This window comes from Quercus suber, unplaced genomic scaffold (genome assembly GCF_002906115.3).
Source record: "Quercus suber isolate HL8 unplaced genomic scaffold, Cork oak 2.0 scaffold_628, whole genome shotgun sequence".
Classification (NCBI taxonomy): domain Eukaryota; kingdom Viridiplantae; phylum Streptophyta; class Magnoliopsida; order Fagales; family Fagaceae; genus Quercus; species Quercus suber.
The window spans coordinates 242,937-255,978 of record NW_027070070.1 but is presented as its reverse complement, the minus strand read 5'-3'; positions in this window follow the sequence as shown (position 1 = coordinate 255,978).

Sequence of the window (13,042 nt, the reverse complement as noted above, 5' to 3'; positions counted from 1 at the left end):
TTGTGTTTAATTTTTCTTTTCATTCGTTTGGTTTGCCCATAGTCACTGGGTTGTGGTGACAGAACAATGGTTTAACTTTTATTCCCGTTTGCTTTATCTGATTATTGACCGAACATTTACTTTATTCGCGTTTATGAATGATCATCATATTGTTACTACGTTATTTTTCTACCTCGCTTTTTGCCCTTCTTTGTTTATTCCTGATGACCGGGTGGCCTAATCGAGGCTCGTCTCTTGAACTTGGTGCATACTTGTATATTTAAGGAAAATGAATGCCAGGCTTCCATTCTTTTGAGAAATGAGTTTTAATATAAGGTTTCCGCCCTTAAAGAATTACACTATAGGGTCTCCACCTGATTGGGCTGTAATTAGGATTAAATCGGGAATATGCTTCTGTCCTTAGAATAATTTGTCGTAGGGCTTCCATATTCTCGGTGATTAGGATCGAGCTGGGAGCATACTTCAGTCCTTAGAATGATTTAGTGTAAGGTTTCCATTTGCTCGGCGATTAGGATTGAATCGAGAACATACTTTAGTCCTCAGAATAATTCAATGTAAGGTTTCCATCTACTTAGTGATTAGGATCGAACTGGGAGCAGACTTTAATCCTTAGAATAATTCAGTGTAAGGTTTCCATCTGCTTAGTGATTAGGATCGAACTGGAAGCAGACTTCTGTCCTTGGAATAATTTAGTGTAAGGTTTCCATTTGCTTGGTGATTAGGATCAATAATTAAGTGTAAGGTTTTCATCTGCTTGGAGATTAGGATCGAACTGGGAGCAGACTTCTGTCCTTGGGATAAATAGAGATCCAGTTTTCTACGCGTTCATTGACTGGAGTTTATAAAGTAACAATGATGGAACCGTAAGTATGAATACACCTGCTTGGATTAAATGTTTCCTTCATATTACTTAATATTATACATATGTACAGTCATACTCAATTTCTACTTCTGCGCGCTAATAGTCAGTGGTAAAACTTTTTCAAATTATGAGCATTCCATGGCTGGGGAAGTAGTCTTTCATCCAAGTCTTCCAAATAATACGCTCCCGCGCCGGCAATGGTGGTAACTCTGTAAGGTTCCTCCCAAGTTAGTTCCAACTTTCCTGCACTAACATCCCAACAGGTGTTTAGGCTTGGAGGGTCTTCTGCTATTCTCCGGATTTCCTGCTATCTTGCACCCTAGGGTTTCCAAAGGTGCATCCCGTTGCCGCCGGTTCCTTGGTTTGATCAGATGACTTGGTACTATTCATGTTATCTCCATTGGATCCTCCATCTGGTGATGGCTTATGAACTTGCTTCGTATTTCGTTTTGGTGGTGACTGCTGACTTCCTCCTGTTGCTTTTAGCCAATCACCGTATTGGTACTCCACCACCCTTCCATTCTTAGTTGCCGAGAAATGGCTAGCGCAGTGGCGCAAGTCATGCCCCAGTACCCCACAAAAATGGCAAAATAGGGGAAGTCTCTCGTACTTATAAGTTACCCATGACCGTTCCCCTTTGGACCCTGCAATGAATCCACCTCTACGTAGTGGTTTTGAGATAGGAAGTGCCACCTTGACCCTTATAAACTGATTTATCTCCTCTTGCTTTTGCCGTCATTCAACCTCTACCACCTCTCCCAATCTGCTTCCTACCTCAGTTGCCACCCATGTGGATATCATATCGAAGGGAGCACCCCATATCTGGATCCACAAGGAGGCATGGTTGAGCCCAACGTTGTCTACTTTCATACCCTTCTGCCACTTCGTGAGCATAAGCAGATGGTTGTCAAAGGACCATGGCCCTCCATTGAGAATCCTTTCCAAGTCAAATTCAGTGTTGAATTTGAATTGAAATAAATTTGCACCTACATCCACAATTTGCGCCTCATTTTCCAGCCCCCAAGCTTTCTTTAAAGTGCTTTTTGCGGCCCTCTTGTTGAAGGGCTTGCAGGTAAGGAACTTGCCAATCAGACTTAGCATATAGCTCTCAATCTCCACTCTTCTGCCTTTATCAGATATCTCAATGGTCTCTTTTTCTTCAGCAGTCAACTTCATTTTTTCCAACTCCGAAACTACATCCTCTGCCATTAAATGGTATTTAACCAATGTTGCAATACTTTAACCACAAATAGGATTAGATACAATGACACCCTGACCTAGAGTTATATTACAAAGTTTGGTCTTGATTAGGATTAAGCTTTGATTAATCCTAAATGTATTTTTGGATTTAGGTTGAACAAAAGTATAAATTTGTTCATCTTAAATCTAAAAACAAAATCATATAGATCTTAAAAAATTTGAAATAAACTAGTAAATAAAAGTTTATTGTATTTAGATCTCACTTGGAGGTCACTTAACAACAATAATTCATATATTGATTGTATTTAAAAACAATAGATGATTTTCAAGATTTAATCTTAGCAACAATAATTATTATCTTCATCATATTAATAAACAATATGCAATGAACTAGTTTATCTTATATGAGAAACACTATATTCATAATACGCTCATAATAAAGCCTAAGTGGCAGATTACTATTAGATGTTACTAATGATAAAAAAAGTAATTTTAGTAATGAGTTTAAATTAGAACTAATAACAACTTATAATCTAAAATTTGTTGGAAAAGTGTGGTGAAAATGTTATATATAGATGTAGCACTTTTTATCTTTTATTCTCTTGCTAGTATGTACTATGAAAAATTTTGTAATAAAAAAATCACTTAAACCGCAAGAGTCACTTTTTTTTAACCCAAAATACATTTTCTCACTAACCCTCCTAAAAATATATCCTGGAGCTGGTGACAGGATCCCTTTGAACAGACTGAAGCAAAAGGCTTTCTTTCTTCAGCCATTGTTCTCCTTCTAATGGCCTCATTGCGCCAAGTTGTGAAGAAGCAAATAAGATGGTAACAAAAAGCAGCAGTGTCAAAATTTTTTTGCAGATGTGAGAGAAACCCATCTTTGTATAAATAAAACAAAAAGAAAAGAAAAGAAGGAAATGTTTGTTTGTATTCTGTGTTTTGATTTGTGGGTTTTGAGCTGAGTTACTTTGAAGTTTGAAAGGAAATCAGTTTATAAAGATGGCTTTAGAAAGGTGGAAGAGAGCTAGTTTATGTAGCTCTTGTTTCTCTATGTTAAACGTTGACTAGTTCCTGCAATGTTAACAACGGTTTACCATGGTTTCCTTGTTTGACTGTGACACGGTTTGAAAGGTTGAACTGAGCTGGAATGGATCAAATGTTGTAGCTTGATCGCCTAACATTCATAAAAATGTGGCGGAACGTGGATGAGTTATGTTTATATTAGTGCATTTAGTTAGTCAAAAACAAAGAAAAGTGTTAGAGAAAATTAGTATGTGAATGACAGCAGAGTATGATTGGTTGAATATTCAGACCAAGCCCCCCCAAATTATATAAATTAAGCACCACCGTTTACTTTTTCCTTTGTTTTATTGATAAACACGTTTACTTTTCCTCGTTAGGCAAGTAATATAATAGTGCAAGAGCTGAGAAAAGGCTGAAAAGGAGTCAAATATTTATATTTGTGTTCCTTTTGACAAAGTATAGGAAAACCGACGGTCAAATCATTTTACAAAACATGCATATCAAATACACATTGAAGCGTTCCCTTTCTTTTTTGACTGATCAACACGTTCTTCTTGATCTGTATATGTCAAGGCCTTGGGGAACACGTTCAAGTCAGACTTTTTCCATATTTTTGTGCAGAGAACAAGGTCTTTAATCTCTATCCACCTTGTAATACGATTCAAAGAGAAAGATAATGATAGATGAAAACACGTACAGCCATCCAATAATCTTGTTGAATTATTCCTGTAAAATCAGATGTGTAAAAAAATAATCCATTTTGGATTGAGGAAGGAGGAAAAATGGAAGGGAGTAATGTAGAGTTGACTAAAAATTATACGATTCAAAAAGAAAGATATTCATGGATGAAAACACAATCATCCAAAAATCCAGTTGAAATATTCTTATAAAATTAGATGTATAAAAAAATAAAGATCAATTATGATTCGTTTGGATCGAGAGGGAGGAAAAGTGGAGAGAAGTAGAGTAAAGTTGGTCTAAAATTAGGGTAATTTTCGGCCAACTTTACCCTATTCTCTTTCCCTCCATCTTAATCCAAACAGACTATTAATGTCTTGAACTAATGAGAATGAACAATCATTATAGAAGTAAAATGGATGTCATATGCTCACAGGACCAGCCCAAGCATTTCGGAGGCCTAAGGTGAAATCTTCAAATAGAGTCCTTATGTTCTCACTTAAATAATATTTAACTAGCATTTTATATAATTTTTTTTAAATCCATTCTTTTAAATTTTTAATATGATTTTTTTTTTAGAANTTGTAAATACCATGTTTCTTTTTCTTTTTTCCAATTTTCAATTGACAGTCTATCTCTTTGTATTCATGTTTACAATTTTTCTTTACATTATTATGTTTTACCCATTAAAATTGTTAGTGTCTAATGAATTGGAATGCGTTTTATTGATTTCTTTTATATATATATATATATAGGTTTTGAATTGCTTTCTTTCCAGCCCATCAGTCACCAAATTACAACTAGAATTGGAAGGTCCATTTGAGTTAGCTTTTCTTTTTCTTCCCTTGAACTTCTTTGCTTTTTTGCGGCAATTTTTTATGGTTTGTACTGGATTTTCTTTCCTGGGGTTGTAAATACCATGTTTCTTTTTTCTTTTTCCAATTTTCAATTGACAGACTATCTCTTTGTATTCATGTTTACAATTTTTCTTTACATTATTATGTTTTACCCATTAAAATTGTTAGTATCTAAAGAATTGGAATGTGTTTTATTGATTTAGTACATGATCATAAAGAGAAAAAAATTATAATCACTATTTTTTCATTTTCAAGGAGCTGTTAATTCCGTATTAATGTAAAAATGGTCTTTTGACAGATTTTATCTTTTGTGTCCCATTACTACTCAATTCAATGAGCATAAAATGCTCAGATGACGGTTTATAACTTTATGGCCATACATTTCTGTCCTTTGGTCTAACGTTTTAATACATGGATCCTATCTTTTTACAGCTCATGTAATTAAGTTCTAAAATTTATTTTGATATTAGGTATCAAATGAAAAGGCTGTCCGTGAACTTTTTATATAACTGGTGTAAGTAATGGGATGAGATACAGATTTTTCAATCTCTAAGCCATTTACATAGTTTACACTTTGACAATCAACTTTCAGCTTTTACAAACGTGTGATAATTTCTTCTTCTTCAATCATTTCCTTAGTAATTTAATATTATACCAAAATGTTTTCTTTGCTATATGTAAACAAACAACACCAATCTGGTGTGGTGCCATTGCAAATGATGCCTTCAAGTGCGAGAGAGCAACAATGTTTGGTGACTTCAAAGGTGACAATAACAACTTGGAGAAGGATGCCCCAAGTGTTGAAGAGAGCCTTGCCATAGGAAGGATGCCGATGTCAAGGGTGATGAGATTTCTTTTTATATTAACATATTCTTTCTTTACGTAGATTTCATGCTTGATGAGAGCTATACACTGAGTAGGTTCTTCATTCCCATTGGCAATGGTTTCCAAAAAAAAAAAAAAAAAAACTCTAATTTGTGTAATACACCTATTACATTTTGTTGGTAGTATTCGAATTGGGACCATGTTTGACATTAGCAGTTATTTATGTATTTTTTTTCCCATTTTTTTTGTATTTTATTTGTTACCATAAGTTGAACAGTTGTTTTTATTAATTTTTTGACAAATTACGATGTAAAGGTTTGTATTCGATTTTCTTTTCTAGGATTGTAAACACCATGTTTCTTTCATCTTCTTTTTTTTTTTTTTTTTTTTTTTTCAATTGATATTCTATTTCTTTGTACTCATATTTACAATTTTTTTTTTTTTTACATAATTGCGTTTTATCCATTAAAATTGTTTGTGTTTAAAGAATTGATTATTGATTTAGTACATGATCATTTGCCTCTCATTTGTTTATTTATTTTCTGAAGAGCTTTGTAATTTTTTAAATTAAATACTTCATAAATTCTTGCTAATTTTCTTTTAATCTCATCTAAATTGATGCTAATTTATAACTTCTTAGGACACCTTCGAAGAGGAAACAAAATATTATGATTGATAGGTATAGACCGTATGGTGTTCCTCTTTTTCTTTGTATTTGGGTACCATTTATCTTCTCAAGAAAAAAAAAATTCTTACAATTTATAACTATTGCATCCATTTTATGTCTATGGACATGCATGCAATATTGCTTTATGTTTCCATGGTAATACTAATGTCCATTACTTTGAAATTAAAAATTTTCTCAATTGAAGCATACACCTCGACGTGATCTCATTTTTAGGAAATCCTACAACTTAATTCAAATCATGCTAACCGATATATATATATATATATATATATGTGTGTGTGTGTGTGTGTGTATAATAAATAGAATGATTTTGTATAGTCCAACATGAATTAAATCATATTACCTTAGTAATTAGTTTAATTAATCTTATCTAATTCTCAAGGAAAAAAAAAACCTTAAACTTATATCTAATATCTTATTGTTCAATTTGGCTATGATATGTTGCACTTCAATCCATCATACTCCTTAAATATTCAAAAATATAATAGAAATAACATAAGAAATATAATATATAAATACAACAGGAAATCAACTAGGCATTTCTTTTGTACTACAAATTTCACTATTATAATTCTTAAATAATATTTACTTAAATATTCACTATTAGCTCTTTTAGAAATGCAATCAATTTTTTTTTTTTTTTTTTTTTTTTTTTTTTGCATTCCTATATATTTCTTCTATCTAATTGAAGAAAAAAATCCATAAAATTCTAATTTATGAAGGAAATTATTTTCTCTGATAAAATTTTTGGGAAATAAAATAATGAATATGGAAAGTCTTAAATTTTCCATAACCTATATGGTAGCCCAAAAGTCCTCTATTCATACTATTATGTTACTACATTGGATTTGATGAGTTTTTAAAAAAAGAATATATATATATATATATAACATTAACTATGCAACTTACCAGTTATAAATACATTTTTCAATTACCAAAACATACAAAGTCTCTTCCTCTTCCCCAACCTTCCCCCTCCCTCAACACTTATGTATCGTATATACATTTTTCCCTTCCCCTATATTTATATTTATATATGTTCTCTATTAATCTCTCTTAAAACCAATAAGTATAGCATTTGTGATGGAAATTTTTTTAATTACCACTACATATTTGTGATATCTTTTAATTTCTCTTTGTTATTTATCACTAAAATTTAGAAATTTGGCTTCATTTTGCTAGGTTCTTTTTTCATGATCGTTAGTTTATATGCTGTGAGTGGGTTAAAGCTACAGAACTGGGAGAGATAAAAACAAGTTACAGTTTTCTACATGAATGTTTTAAAAAGCAAGAGTATTATTATACAAAAACAAATATGGACGTATATAAACAATTATACCGTGAATACGTTTGCTTTCCCCTACCCCTTTTATGCTATTTATTGATTGACTAAGATCAACTACACATTTTTATTTTTTGGAGAAACGATCAACTAGACATTTAGCTTCCTTAGTTTTTCACATTTTTTAAATTGGATGGAAAGGAATAATAGAATCAATATATGTTTTGGGAGAAAAGTTTTTGTAATAGTTGATTCTCATATATGAGTTTAGTGATTATCAAAATAGAAACTATTATAATTTTGTTTAATAGTTCTTATGTGATAAAATGGAAAGAAATTTTGGATAAAAAATGCAAAATAATGTTAGCTTTCATATGAACCAACAAGATTCATTTTCATGTTCTAATAAAACTTATAAATTTTCCATTTTTTAATTGTGTTATGTTTTGATACATATTTCACACTATTATAACGTATTACAAAATATTTTGTCATATAATAATTGAAAGTAAAATGCAACATGTTTCCACGCCAATACACACACACATACACACACACAAAATCAAGATAAAGACTTCTTTACTTACATAAAATTATTATATATATTACAATGTAATCACATTATTGTGAGATGTATTTGAGACTATTACTTATAAATCTCAACTATTATTCTCATTCTTTACTTAACAAAAAATTATATAACATCAAAATTATCTCGCGCATTGCGCGGGTCTACGACTAGTTCATATAAACTTGGAACTAATCAATATTGTGTCCAATTCATTGAACCCAATAAGATCTTATTAATAAGGCTTTGGGGGCTTTTTACTCAACGTCTTCTCTCTTTTGGTTCAATATTTTTCTTTTTATTTTATTTGGATTCAAAGAACTATGCTTTTATGCTTTCTCTTCTATTTGATTACAATGGTTAATGATCAAACAACCATGCTTTCAAATGTGTAAAATTTATCAGATTTGTACTTTCATATGTTAATCAAGTATCTTTAGTTTTAGGCGCATTTTTAAGGACGCGGTTTCTACCATGTAGGGAATTTAGCTTTCAAACTAAGACAACTCCACTAATTTGATGAATTTTTCTACAAATGCATTTCTTTTTCTTTTTTTGGGTTCATCCCAACTAAGCATAAGGCCGAGTTAAAGAGGGCCAAAATGGCCAAATACCACTATTGGCTAAAATATTTAGTGTTTTACTACTGTTTGAGAAATATTCAACAATTTACTACCTTTTTGAAATTCGAGTTTATGAAATTCGAGTTTGACATGGAACTCGAGTTTAAAAACTCGAGTTCCATAAAAAGATAGGAAACTCGAGCTCAAGTTCTTTAAAAATTTGACATAAACGTTTTTATAGGAAAATACAACACGCTCCCAGATAAATATGTTATGTCTCTTACTATGCTTTAACTATTGACTAGAACACGTGAACAATGACACTTTTATTGACAAAAAAATAATTCACCAAAGGTACACCACTTTTGCTAATGAAAATCTAAGTGCTCCTATGCTGAGACAAGTAGGTATACTTTTACACTCACACGACAAAGTTAGACTTTTACGCTCACTCCCCTACAACACTAAGTCTTCACTTTTCCCTATGCTTGATATTCAGGCTTTGTTGACATTAAAGCTTTGTTCAAATATTTGAAGTGCACGAGTTTGAAAAGTTCGAGTTTTGTCGAGTCTACAAAATTGAGTTCCAAAAATGTGGTAGATTACTGAATATTTCTCAAACAGTGGTAAAACACTACATAATTTAGCTAATAGTGGTACTTGGCCATTTTGGCCAATGGATAGGTAAGGGAAGAATTACAAATATCTAATATTTGTACTTCTCCAAATTAACTTAGGAAACCTTGAAAAAAAAACTACTATTAGAATCCCATATTCAAGTTAAATATCTTAAAGCTAGATAGGAAAGATGGTAAATATATTGAGAGATATGTTACAGTTGGTGACCTTTAGATATCCTCAAAGTTGAAGGGGAATTTTTTTAAAAAAAATACTTCTTTAAATTTTGTTTCTTTTTTTATGGTTTAGAATTACTATCGTTTGACGTATTAATATACCCTTTTGAACGTTTTACATTTCAATTATAGTCCTTGAATTTTTTAAAGTAAACAATTAACCCTTAAACATTAGATTTTTAACTAGTCAAACACCATGTTAATGTTTTTGGTTAACGCATTCATGATATAATTCGTAGTGTTATACAAATATATTAACACTGTAGCCTCATTCAACGTGTGTAGTTCAAAGGTTATTTTATTTTATTTTATTTTTATTTATGCTACAATTTTCTAACAATTTCAATTCAAGGTTTATGTGCTAGTTTGATGAGATTTATATATTTGCCAATCACCAAAATAGCTAGGGGTAAAATACGATTTTACCACAAAAACTTAACATAAATTATGTGTGTAATTGTGAATGTTTTTAACTATATTCGTGCATATGCACCAGGTCTGAGTTATAGACTAATCCTATTTAAAGAGTATGTTAACAAAAGAATTTGGATGAAGCTAGTATTTAATTAGAATAAAAATTAAAAAACAAATAGAATGAAGGCTGGGCCGTCCCTTTAGTTAATGAAGTTGGAGTAGGCCCAAAACATTTGACCCATGTCCAACTCCATAATAAGTATGTACTTAGCAAAGAGACTCTCTTTCTCAGTGTCTCTCTCGCAGTCCCAAGCTTTGCCTCCAAAACCCAACAAAGTCCTTTGTAAGTTTCTGTTTCTTTCATCAACAAGCTACTTTTCTGTTTCTTTTTGTTGGTTTTGGTTAGTGGGTACTTTACTTTTGCAAATATTCTTCAAATTGCTTTACTTCTTTTTTTTTTTTCTTTTTTTCTTTTTTTTTTGTCTTGGATACTTTTGCAAATATTCTTCAAATTGCTTTACTTTTTTTTATTTTGTCTTGGATCATTTCAATGTCAAGTGTTTTATTGATCTTGCAAACATGAAACATGCATAGCTTCTTGAATTCTTCCATCCAATCAGACCCTTAATAGAGCATTGGGAGATATGTAAGCAAAACCAATGCTATTAAGCAGATGTCAAAACCATTCAAAAACTATTTTAGCAACTTAAAAAACCATAAAAACCATGCCACATCAAAAGTCCTATATCTAAAATTTTTTCACTTTCAGCTACAGACTCTAATAAATCAGAGCTTATATATGTATTTTTAATGATTTTTAGTTCTGTCACCCTCTCTCTCCTTAGACTCTCACTTTCACTCTCATTGTAGCAACTCTTATATTATTTTAATGTGTTGAATGCTAAAATAAAACCTTTGAAGTTGGGTGTTTTGTAAAGTGAGGTGGTAAAATATATAAAGTTAGTTTTTAAGGTGCTAAAAACTAAAATTTTTAGCTCCCTTGATGTGAATGACCTTGCATAGGTCATGAAGGTTTTGAAAGTAAAAATTCTCTTAACAACTTGAATTCTTGTATGATTTATTAATTAGTAGTATCTTATATGTTGTCACTAATAATAATATTCTTTATAATCAATATTTCTTTTTATTTTTTTGTGATAGCATCATAAAATTTTAATTTGACAATTCTAAAATTTTGTTTGTCCATTATTGTTTTTATTCTCTTACAGTATAAACACCATATTCTTATTAAGATGTATAAGTGATTTTGTTCATTCATTTTTATTATTTTCACTCTATTACCGCATAAACATCATATCCATAATAAGATGTCTAAGTAGGCTGATCTTCCACGTTTGGTGCCACTTGCAAGTCATGACAAAGTCCATAATAAGATGTCTAAGTGGGCTGATCTTCCACGTTTGGTGCCACTTGCAACTCATGACAAAGTGTTTACTCATTGGAAATTCCTCCATCATCTCCTAGGTGCCCTGGGCTTATGTGCTGCAAGCAATGCACCGTCTCCCGGTGCCGTCTTTGTCGGTGTGAACGTTATCCTTGTGCTACTCAAGTAGGAAGGTTGAGCCGCAGACGATGTAGTCCACTGAGTCCAACTTGTGGATGCGTTGATTTTGACCACCCATTGATGTGACACTATGGAAAAATAGTAGGCAATGGTGGCAGTGGTTGAAGTTTCTCTGATGTGGAAATGGATCGCGACACCTTTGTTTGGGTTTGCCCATTCTCTCTTGTTGTTTCGGTGTTTCTCTCAATATCTCTCACTAGGTGTCTCCTGCTCACTCTCAGTGTCTCTTACAATTATGCCCGTGCGATGCATGATTTAATTAAGAATCATATGTAACTTAAACAAAAGATAACAACAATTAAGTTTTTGTATTTATCTAAAAATTGATAGAAATGTATAGAAAAAAAATCAATAAGAACAATTATAATTTTGTGTCTATCCATGAGGTGTTTTAAAAAAATAAAAAATAGAGTTAAAGGTTGATATTAGTAGTTATATACGTGTACTATGATTGTTTTTTTTTTTTTTTTAATTAATGTTGATATGAACAATTAGTGTGAAACCAAAATTCTAATCCCCTGGAATGCTAGAACTCATAAATCATAAATGAAGTAGATCTCCTATTGCTAATTAAATAAATCACTTAGAAATTATAGATAAATGAATAATAAAAGGATTAAATGAAGAATTTGGATTGTATTCAAATTGAAATTTTTATCAACTTAGAAATTATAGGAGAAGAAGATAAGAACAAAAAAAAAATACATATATTTTTAAAAATCTAACAAAATTTCTACAATTTGATAAAGTCACGTAGCACAACCACGGCTTCTAAACTTAACTTTTATTATATAGTATATGATTTCTCAAGTTAAAGACATTAATATTGCTAAGATTTTTATTTTTATTTTTATTTTTTTGATAGGGTTGCCAAGATTTTGGTTTCGTGTGAACAACTTTTAACTAATGTTATATCTTCATTCGTGACTCCAATTTTAGGTGTTACATATTTTAGCATGGCGAGTCCAATTTTAGGTGTTACCAAGTAAATATTTTAGCATAGCGAGTATACCCTCATAGGCCTCATCGCCCTTTTACTAATTACATAGGGATATGGGACTTGAAATTGAAACTCAAGCTGCCTTGTGTGTCGTCCAATTTGCTCATTGATAAGCATCAACCTATTTGCCAAGTACTATAATTACGTGAGATATCTACAACAATTTTATTAAATCGTCTAAACTATAGGGTTGAGTTCAAGTAGTTACACTTACTGTAACTTTAAGTAATGTTACATCACTCAATATTTATTAATTAAATGTGAATTTTGACAAATCCACCATTACATTAAAATATTTTCATATATTCTTCATACTTGCAAAATTTTAAGGTGATCTAAAATTAATAGTCATTTCATCAATCAATTGTTTAAATTCAAGTTTTTGTAGTTTAAAATAATGTATAAAATAAAAGTTTATAATTTGAATAGTAAATAACACCTAATTGACATGAAAATTGGTATGAGTTTTTAGAATATATAAAACATATAATTCAACGGTGGAATTTTCAAAATATGAATTCTATAATAAATTATTGGGTGTTTTAACATTTCTTAGAGTTACACCAAGTGAAATTGGAACTCTCTCTCTCTCTCTCTCTCTCTCTCTCTCTCTCTCTCTCTCTCTCTCTCTCTCTCT